The sequence below is a fragment of the Bactrocera oleae genome, chromosome 4 (assembly GCF_042242935.1).
Source record: "Bactrocera oleae isolate idBacOlea1 chromosome 4, idBacOlea1, whole genome shotgun sequence".
Taxonomy (NCBI): Eukaryota; Metazoa; Arthropoda; class Insecta; order Diptera; family Tephritidae; genus Bactrocera; species Bactrocera oleae.
In genome coordinates, this window is record NC_091538.1 from 4,280,507 (window position 1) to 4,291,300 (window position 10,794).

Sequence of the window (10,794 nt, forward strand, 5' to 3'; positions counted from 1 at the left end):
TCATTGAAAACTAAACTGTTCGAAATTGCGAAAGAGAAATAATCAAATTTTTTATACGATACTGATAACAAACTCTTTTTCTTCGTCTAAATACAGCAAAACAGAAAGACAGTGAAGCAGTAGCAGGTTTTATATTCAAAAGAAATAAGCATGTTCTTTCCCCCTTGTAGACTATAAGAATTCAGTGATACTAAGTCTATACGACGCTTTCAAGCTAAGCATGAAGAAGACATGACAAAACCTGAGCTCAATGACCCTTCACATTCCTAAACGCCCGTTTGATTTTTACTATTATCAGAAATTACGCTCAACTAGAATGGTTGTCATTTATGACCAATGAAGAAATATCAGCGACGAAAAATGCACCTAGTAACTCCAGTATTTATTAACTTGTTTACACTATACCAGGTATCCAAAGTAAAAACAAGTCCATTAGCAATATTTTATAGCGCCTTGCATTTTTTTTACACAACCGAAAGCTTTTTTTGCCCGCATAGCGTTCTGCTCTGTCTTCAAGAGCCAACGAGAGCACTTTACCTAATAAAATTATAGTCGACTCATATGAAACCTTCCTTTTACTGCACCATATAGATACATATTTATAATATAATATTAATGTAGCCACGAACATATTGTGTTTTATTTATTTCGGTGCCGAAGCATATTTGGAGCTCTGGTTAAGGTGCGACTGTGTGGACACGCAATCAGAATCATTGAAATATATTGTTTAATAATAAATGGAACAAATACGCTGAGCGCATTGACTTACTCACTCACTGAAAGTGGCAAGAGGACAACAAATAACAAATAAAGTACAACCCATCCATTTCAAGATTTTTTCGGTGACTGCGCGACTGGACGTTTGGTCAATAACATAAGTTGACACTGTGGAAAATCAATGAAAAGTATTGGAGAGTTTCTTAGGAGAGATGAAAGTAAATTTAACTAATATATATATTTGCATAAGATTTTCGAGTCCTTAGATGATAAGTAAATTAGAGTTAAGCTGAAAGTTCCCTAAAAATATCTGCATAGTGTTGCCGAGTGAATATCTCACATATGAGAAGAACCCAATATATACTCTCACAAAGCCTTGTGAAAGAGACAGATAGATAATCATTTCGATAACATAATGAAATCGAAAAAGCACTTTTAGAAAATCTATTTATTGCAGCTCTAATGGTTCCTTGGAGGAGGCTACGGATTTGTAGACTCCATTTTATTATAATATTAAAGCTAACACTGTACACTTCTATGTTGTAATCTTAAGAAGTATGCCTTACATTTTAAATCCACAAAATAAGCTTAACTTTTTCTCTCCATGCAATAACGGCAATAAATGCTTGCCACAAAATACGAATTCCCCCTATACTCTGGTTCACTCAATATTCACAATATTCAGGTGTTTTTATTGCGTGGTCTAAGTGAATCGCTGCTGTGGCTGTTGCTGTGGTTGTTGCAGTTATTGCTATTATTGGATTTTTTCCCATTGCCATTCATTGGGGGCAACGCTGGTGACATACATAAGCATTTCTGCGTTCATACGAGTATATACACAGGTGTATGCTGTAGTTGAAGCTACCCACCGAAATTGAGCGCCATCGTGTCCCTTTTGATTATCATGATTATTACGTATCACCGGACTGCAATGACTATATGTTGGTCTGCCAGCCAGCACTGGACACGCCAACCAATGTGGCGCATAAAGCTAAAACCAGCTGGCTGACTACCAGGTTGCTTGGCTGTTGTATTGTATTTATTGCAGTAAGGTGGCGCTGTTGCTGAGAGAATGCTGACCCTGCTAGCGCGGCGGCACCGTGGCTCATTGAGTGCGGACTGCGACCAAGCGTCTGTCTGACAGACTGGTGGCTTAACCACTTCGCTAAGTTGGGCCTGTGGACACCTGTGAGTATATTATTATTACACTTTAGTTATGTATTTTTGCCATCACTGCTATGCCTGGTGCTGCTTTGTTGTTGCTTCAGCTGCTGCCAACGCTTTCATGTATTCCATGCGGCAATTTTCTCCAAGGGTAAGCGCCAAACGAGATTGTAGCACAAAAGAAAAAATAAATATTTTACTTATTGGTTGGGTATGTGTCTGCGACACCTTGACTCCTCGATGATTACTACTGGATAGCGCGCAGCAGTCCAAGGGCCGTTGTGTGTAGCGATTACGAATTTTGTGTTCGATTTTTCTGCTATTATTATTCTATTATACGTGTCTGTATTTTGTTATTATTATTTTGATTTAGTTGGAGCGAACAGACCAAAAATGCGTTGGAATAAATAAATAGAGGCAAAGGCATGGAACTATATGTATGATTTGACGCAAACATGCGCATATTCGTAACAAATTCCAATACGAGTAAGTTGATCAAGTGCAGCCAATATGATTTTTTTGTTGCTATAAAACTGTACTTTATTGCTTTAAAAAATCACCACCAATTGACATTGCAGTCGCTAAATGAGAGTGAATGGCGCAGGGCCATGCGATCCACCAGCGGAACTGTCAACATCTCTACGGATGGATCGATAATGGCTGATGGAGTGGACACCGGGAGCTATGGCGCATAGCTGGATCTCAGGCGATCCTTCAAGCTGCCAGAATACTGCAGTATATTTCAGGCAAAAGTCTTTGTAGTCAGAAAAGCTGCTGAGATAGCTAACAGCGCAGGAAATCACGTGTAGAAAATCAATATATACTTACGTCGATAGCCAAGCGGCAACTAAAACAACAATCGCACATAACATTTCATCAAAAAATGTCCTTAAAAGCAGTGAGGAAGTAGATGTAGCGGTTGCCGGAAAGTGGCGGCATATACACTGGATTTCAGGCTACAAGTTCGTTTGACTACCAAACCAGCTCAGGAAATACTCAAGTCGTGAAAAACGTTACAAAACAAAATTTTCGAAAGTGCTGACAAACGGATCAGAGTGAGATGGAATGCCTTAGAGGCATGCAGGATCGCCCAGATCTTACTAAATTTTTGTCGGCTTTTCTGTTTATTTAGACAAATCTGTTTTTTGGTTCCTCTACTCTAATTTTATGAAAACATTCCTGGCTCTTGGCGAAAATAATAACCGAAATATTTCAGGAATAAAATAAAGCACAAATATTTATAGTGGTTTACCGCAAACGGATTTATTTTGAACTAAGAAAATTTTGGAAGTATTTCAAACGTGCAACATGCTTACAGTAAAACTTTTTTAATTTTTGCACATTTTTCCAATCAATATCTCATCGAACATTGAAAAGCAAATTTTGTTGCATAAACGCAAATGCCCGCAAACATTTTGTAATCAAGTAATTATGCGTTGCAATATCGAAAATTACATATATACATATGTTAAAAGGCAAATACAATGAATTTTCGCAGAGAAAAAATAAACATTTATTGGAAATTTTCGCCACTTTATGCTCGAGGCATACAAATTTTGTAAAACCCAAAAACTTTGCAGACCACAATGTAACATATGCCATAAATGTGGGCGGGGGTGATGGCGACAACGACAAATAAGAGAAACACACACACACACACACACATGTGTTTAAAGCGAGCGTATGAGTGTGGGTGTGTGTGTGTGAGTGCGTGCTCGTGGCAGCTCGCGGCGCCGCAAACAAAAGCATTTTAATGCATTTTCATAACAAAATTTTCGCAGCAACTCAACATTTGTTGGCTGGAAAAAGTTAAAAGCACCGCGGGGCATCATCAAATGTGGCTGAGCGGCTGTGTGGCGATCGTGGCGCCGGATATGTGCACAACTTAAAATATAATATGCTATGAGGTCGTGCCGCATGTGTGCATGTTTGTATGGTATATATATGGTTTTGCATAGCGCAGGGTCGCTTTTCTGTGGTATGTTTATGCTTTTTATTTTTGTCAATTTGCCGCACATGAAAACCCATCAAATGTCATTAATTCGGTTGCTAGCTGGTGAGCTGGTGGGCTGGTAAGCTGGTTGACTGGCTGCGAGTGAAGGCCAGCGTATTTGTTATTATTGTTATAGTGCTTACAAATTCCTAAAAGCTGCAGTTCACAATTTCATTTCACTTTTCACATACATACAAGCACGCGCATTGTGCAACTTGAGGTTAACATGACACGCACATACACACACATATTCATGTCTGCATGTTGCATTATTCAACGCGCCGCCGCTTGCAAGTGCAAAATCATGCAGCGCCAATAAATAGGCTGCGGGCGCTGTTTGAGGTTTTGCTCTGGCTCTAATGTTGGATTGTTGCAGTTTCCATTGTTTTTGTTGTTTGCCGTTGCCACATACAACATATGTAATTATTTTCACAATCAAAATCTCGCACTAAGTGCGTGTAATTACAACATGTCAGCTCAGTTTTTGGCCATGGCGGCGCTTTTAATCGTTCAACAAATGCACTCAAAGCGCGGAAAATTCACTCGAAATCAGCGGGTAGTTGCTGGTAGTGGTGCCCTTGTGGTGGCCATCAGTGGTGGCATCTAAACAATTTGCCCACGAGGCCTGTCACATTAAAGTGTCGCCCGAATGAAGTTAGGTGGGAGAATAGATGATGTTGAAAATATCCTTGGGGCAGGACAATTGCTGTGTTACAGTCATGCTGCCTGGATAATGAATTATTCACAACTTGTTTATTTTGAAAATTTAGTAATTAGTTAACAACAAATTTAAACTTATTTACTTAAAATTTGCGAAATTATATATTTTTATGAATTTTTACTAAAGACACATAAATCATCAGATATAGCTGTCATACAAACTGACCGGTCGGAATCAAGTGTTTCTATGTATATATTTTTTATATACCGATATGTTTTCTCGAAAATTTATATAGTGTATTGTCCAAAGCACTGTTGCAATTTCCAAAGAAATATTTCAGGTCGGATCACTATAGCATATAGCTGTCATATAAGCATATTAATCGGAATTAAGTGCTTGTATGGACAGCTTTTTCATTTGACGAGATATTATTATTCATATTAAATCCTTATAGCAAATATGTAACTGCCATACAAACTTATCGATAAAAATCCAGTTTTTTTATAGAATCTTTTTTATTTGTGAAGGGTATTAGTAGTTTTTTTTTGCTATATTTGCTTCATTTATTGCATACAAAACCAATATATTGTCTTATTAGGATGTCGGCAGTTGAGTTACATGCCTCAAAATTTCAATAAAATATAATTTCATCCCATGGAAATTCAGTATTATTAATTTGATTCGAAAAAAAATCTAAAAACTTAAAATTATCAACTTTTTGCTCGCCTCGCAGGCTCGAATTGTACTTCTCAACAGGTTCATAAATAAAAATATATAATTATATGTCACTATATTCAGAGAAATATGGTAACATTTATAATTCTACCACATATTACGGTGCTTATTAGTCAACACGGCTGTCATTTTCCACAAGAGGCATAAACTTTGGCGCCTAACATGCTGCGGCGTTGCATGCTCAACAACCACTCGCACTACCACATGTTAGTTATAATATAGCCCCTACTCTGCCTCCCTCGCTCACGTGACACTGTAGCATTGGCAGCACTGACAGCGGTAGTGAGAAATTTTGCCGGCAAGCAACACACCAACACATTGTCATGTCAACAACAACCGCATTCAGCCAACAGCAAGGCTATTGAAGCTTGATGCGCTTCCTGTGCAACGCTCGGCCGCAGTACATCCTATTTTGTATTGTATTTGGTTAACTAATTTATTACGTTTTAATTGAAAATTAAATGAACAGATCGCCGCTGCCGTCAGCACAGCGTCACGCCTCGCCGACAATTGTTGTAATTCAGTCGGCGTTGAGTTTTCTGCTTTTTGGTTTTACAGCTTTTTTCGTTGTAGTTGGCGCTGCTATGGTTAGCCAATTTGAATCGCTTGAAACGATTTGCATGTATTTTGACCAAAAATGGTTTTTAAGTATTTGCGACACAAATTTACATCATTTTACTGTGCATGTTTGTTATTGTTGTTTCAGTTAAACGAATTATACAAAAAATAATGGTATAAAGTTGCTTATTGACTGCTGGGATTTGGGCTAACGGGTGGTTTTAAACTTTGCCATATCATTTGTTATTGACGCTAACTAATCGTATGTAATTACAATTAATGTTAATTATTGACTTTGTAATTGCAAGCAAATTTAAAATTCCGCCTGCCACTTATGGTCGCTAAGTACTCGATTTCAATTTGTTACAATTCAAGTTTGTTGATTATAAATGAAATTAATTTTGTATTAATATCATTGTGTTTCTCTTAAGCGCATAATTTGATTTAAAAACCATTGGAATTTTAGTCAAAGGAAATAAATATTTGAAAATTTTGCAATTCAAATAAAACTCAAATATTTAAATATATAAAATATTTATAAATTCAAATGTTTATTGCAAATTATATATTAAAACTGAAATTATTAAGGAAGTGTAGCAACTACACATTTAAAAAGAAAATTATCAAGTAAAAATTAGTAAACCAAAAGCAGAAGCTCTATGTTAATTCTTGAGAGAATTTTTCTGCAGTACGCTTCATATAACGAGTTGGCTTTGGTGTAAAAAAAAACTTCTTGAATTCTCAATTTTTAGAGTACACTTCACCTGCTTTACCTAAGTCAATACCATCACCGCTTTCAAAACGTGGTTAGCAGTCGTAGATATTCCAAATCGGTTGTCTACTGCGAGCAGTCACATAACGAAGAGTATAAAGTTTCATTTTGGTTAGTAAAAGCAGGGTGCTCTCGCATCAATTATAGCTTCTGCTACCATACTTTCTTCTACTTAGCACGAGAACTTTGTTTGCACCGTGTTTGCTGGTAGGCGAAAAATCCGCAGCGGGTGATAAAAATATTGGTAAAACATAAAAAGAGTAATAATCCAACAGTTTAACTAGAATTCGAATTCTTGCATGTCTCATGTGACTTCAATATGCTTCCCCATATACATCGAGGGTGCTAGAACTCCACAAAATTCGACATACCTGACGGCTAACGTCAAGCTTGAAAAAACTATTGCCAATTAACTTGAACTTATCTTATGGCAAGAAAACATCGACCGTGATGTTCCCTACTTTGAGCGAGCTTTTTTTGACTGGCACAGACAGCCAAGCCGTAAATACAATCTTTAATTTACTCTAAAAGTTATTAAACAAGCTAACCAAGACTCTATAACTCACACTGCTGCAGAGTACTAGTCAATTAATCAAAAATATTTTAAAATCAATTAGAGTGCAATATTTTCCGACTGCTCAGCTGCACGTCGTAAATCCACTACGCCAACAACAACAATAGCAAAGCCATTCAATGCTATTTGCAAGAACAACAACTAACTGCTTTGCAAGTTAACTGAGAATTTTGTTGTTGCAACAAATTGCCAACAGCACGACTGACACATCCTAATGACATTTGCAATTAGTGTTGGGCGAACTTTCAACACGTTCGCTTGGTGAAAATTTGCAACAAAGCAGCGATAAATATTTTAATAAAGTGCTGCTTTTTTCATTCCTTCACTACTTCTTCAACTTATTGGATTGCAATAAACTAGTAACTGGTAACTAGCAACTTGCAAACTCCCTACAGCGTGTTGCAACAACAATAGTACGTGTGTGTGTGTGTTTGTGTGGCAAGCATTCGCCAAGAATATCGCCAGCTGACAACACAGTAATTGACTGTCATCATTAATATGAGATGTTGTCAGCGAGTTGTGGAATAAGGAGACGCAGCAACAAGAGTAGTAGCAACAGCAGGAACTGCAGCAAAAGCAACAGTGGCAATGCTTGCTTGGTTGTGGCGATTGCTCTGGGTGGTTGGGTAGTTGGCAGACGGTTGCTGTTGTGCTGGTTATTGCAACCATGCTTGTTGTTGTTGTTTTTGTTAGTTTGTTTTTGTTGTTGTCATTGCGCTTGGTGACGAAGTAGCTGACAATTCACGGTTGTGCGCAAATTGAATGTTGCACCATCACCGTCAACAATACCTGTGGCAACAATGACAACAGTAGCATGCAAAAAGAGATGTCAACATGGTGTTGCCCATGTTTGAGCGCAGCTCACAGCATAGTTGTGCAAAACAAAAAAATTATAATAATAAGGAAGGAAAAGCAATTGTTGCAACACAATTCGCGTAGTGGCAGTATGTGTAACATATCTGCGGATATTTCAGATTTAAAGTGCTATGCGTTGCCAGGTGGGGGATTTGTATGTAGCATGTGGCAACATATAAGTTTAGAAGAGTTGGAGAAAATGGATATATACATACTTGCAACAGCTAACAGAAATTTTTGTGAGAAAATATGCAAGTAGTTGGTTAAAAAGAATGTTGCAACAACCAAAAGAGAGATGCATGAAGACACACGTTTTAGCCTTTTTATGGATGTAACTGATTTTCCAAAACCATTTTTAAACTAAGTTTAAAAAAAAATTCTACATACTCTCTATGTTGCAAGATACTTGATAACTGCAGTTTTTTACGTATTAGTGGACACGAAAATTATTTTAATGATTTTATAAGAACCATAACAGCTACTACCACTGATTCTACTAATTTACGCAAACTTGCAACATTCATTCAATTTTATAACAGCGCTTTTTTGCTGCTAACAGTTGCAAGTTGTTGCGCATTTATGACCGTAGGCAAATATGGCACTTCCTGCAGTAGTCGTGCGACTGCTGAGGTGGCAGAAATGCAGCTATATGTTGTTGTTGTTGAACCAAATGGCAACGGAGCTCTAGTTGCCACCAACGCCCACCTGCTGCCGCCTACCTACCACATATGATTTTTGTTGTTTTCGGCCGCGCATTTTCTAGTTACGTTACATTTGTTGTTGTTTGACGTCGCCACAGCATTCAACAAGCACGCTTGCTACCAGACCGGTGCCGCCGACAAATATGCGACCAGTAATCTTCAGTGCAATACGTCGAGTATGCTGTAACTCTGAGACGTCGCTTTGCATTCGCAACACGTAACTTCGTTATTGTTTTTGTTTTCTTTATGCCTGCCTACATGTCGGTACAGTTGGCAGCAATGCGCGCAATATTGGCAGCAACAGCTATATGTTGCATGTGCAACGCTCTTCAGCGTCAAAGCATTAGCCGCATATCCTTGTCTCATTTGCAACAGCTTCCACCAGTTTTTCGCCACTGCCTGCTCACCACTCTCTCTTGTCTTGTTGTTGGCAATTACAAACTTCATTTCCTTGCGCCTCGCTCCTGTTGCAACTTTGCCTTCTGCTTTACGACAGCTTTGCTTACGCGCCTTTTACTATTTACTACTCATGCTGGGAGTACACCTTTTTCGTTTCTTTTTTTTTCATTCTCGTTGCAATATGCATTGCCACTTGCAACATATGCAAAAAATTACTTTTGCCCGACGGCCTTTTGAATTAAACTTGGCGCTGACAACGGTGCAACCTCACAACACACTTCAGACGCCATTGCAATCGCGCACTCGTTCTGTGAATCTCTGGTCAGCTGCCATCTTTGGTCCGCTGTTTCTCCTACTCTCAGTGATTGCTTTATTTATTGTCAATGTTAATAGCTTTTGGCGAGCAAAATGGATGATGTGCGCATATTGTCGGTTGTTGTTGTTGTTCTTGTTGTTGCTGCTTTCGCTTTTGCAATTTTAATTCTGTTGATACAAATATTTGCAGGCTAGAATTATGCTCCGGCAGCTGATGTTGTTGTTGTGATGGTTGTTGCTGTTGGGTGTTAAGTGGCATTCACCATGTGTGAATTATATTGATGGCATCGAATGAACAGGAACAGGAAAATTATGGCGAACTACATGTATGTGTGTGTGTGCGTGTATGTGTGTAGAAGGAAGTACTTACTAGCAGCAGTTGCCAACAGTTGACAATTATTGCATGCAGCGTTCATTTCAGTGGCAACCAAAAGAGTTACGCAGAAAATATGTGGACGATACGAGCAGCATAGACATGTTGCTATAATCCCCAAAGCAGGAAAGAGTCGGTTTGGAAACTGGATAGATATGTTTGCAAAAGCTTTGGCTAAAGCACATCTTAGTAGAAACTTGCAAAAAAAGTTCACGACAATTTCAACTGATCATTTCAAGACTTAAGACCTCACTTCCCAGCTAGAAAGACAGTAAATCGTAGCTGAGTAATAATAGTCAATAATAATATAGCTCGGAATCTGCTACTTAGCTAAGATCGTCGAAAAATAGATGTGTGCTTTTGAAGACCTTTGAATATAGCACGCCAACACAAACACTTCCAAACTGATTCTCCCAGGGATATTTATAAGTTCTTTTCTTATTCAAACAGCTCTCACATATTTCTTTTTTAGAAAGATAAAATTCTCGGTTTAAACCAGTAAAAATTCTCGATTTTTACCCACAAAGTGAACTGCGCTTTACACAAATTGATTTCAGCTACGCGCGAACTATTCCATAGTTCAGTGAAATCCGAACGTCATGTGTAACAGTTGCAAAAACTTAAGACAAAAATGATCTAATTACTTTTGTCGAAGAATATTTTGTAAAAACAAATACTTGTAATAGATTTCTATAGCGTTTCAGGCACAGTGAAAGTGTCACAGTCAAAATTCATGAAACAGACCAGCGACTTACAAATGATATATTAGATAGAATAAGGGTCTTTCGGAGTTGCTCGTTCAGCAATAAATATCTACAGATAATTCACAGAAAATCCGAGTACCAAACGGGGACGTAGTAGTTATTATATTCCCGTTATTCGATCATGCTATAAATTTTGATTGAGATCTCAGAGAGAATTTTAGCTGAACACAATAACAGAACTCAAAAACCATCTCTTGCGGTAAGTGTGAGAAA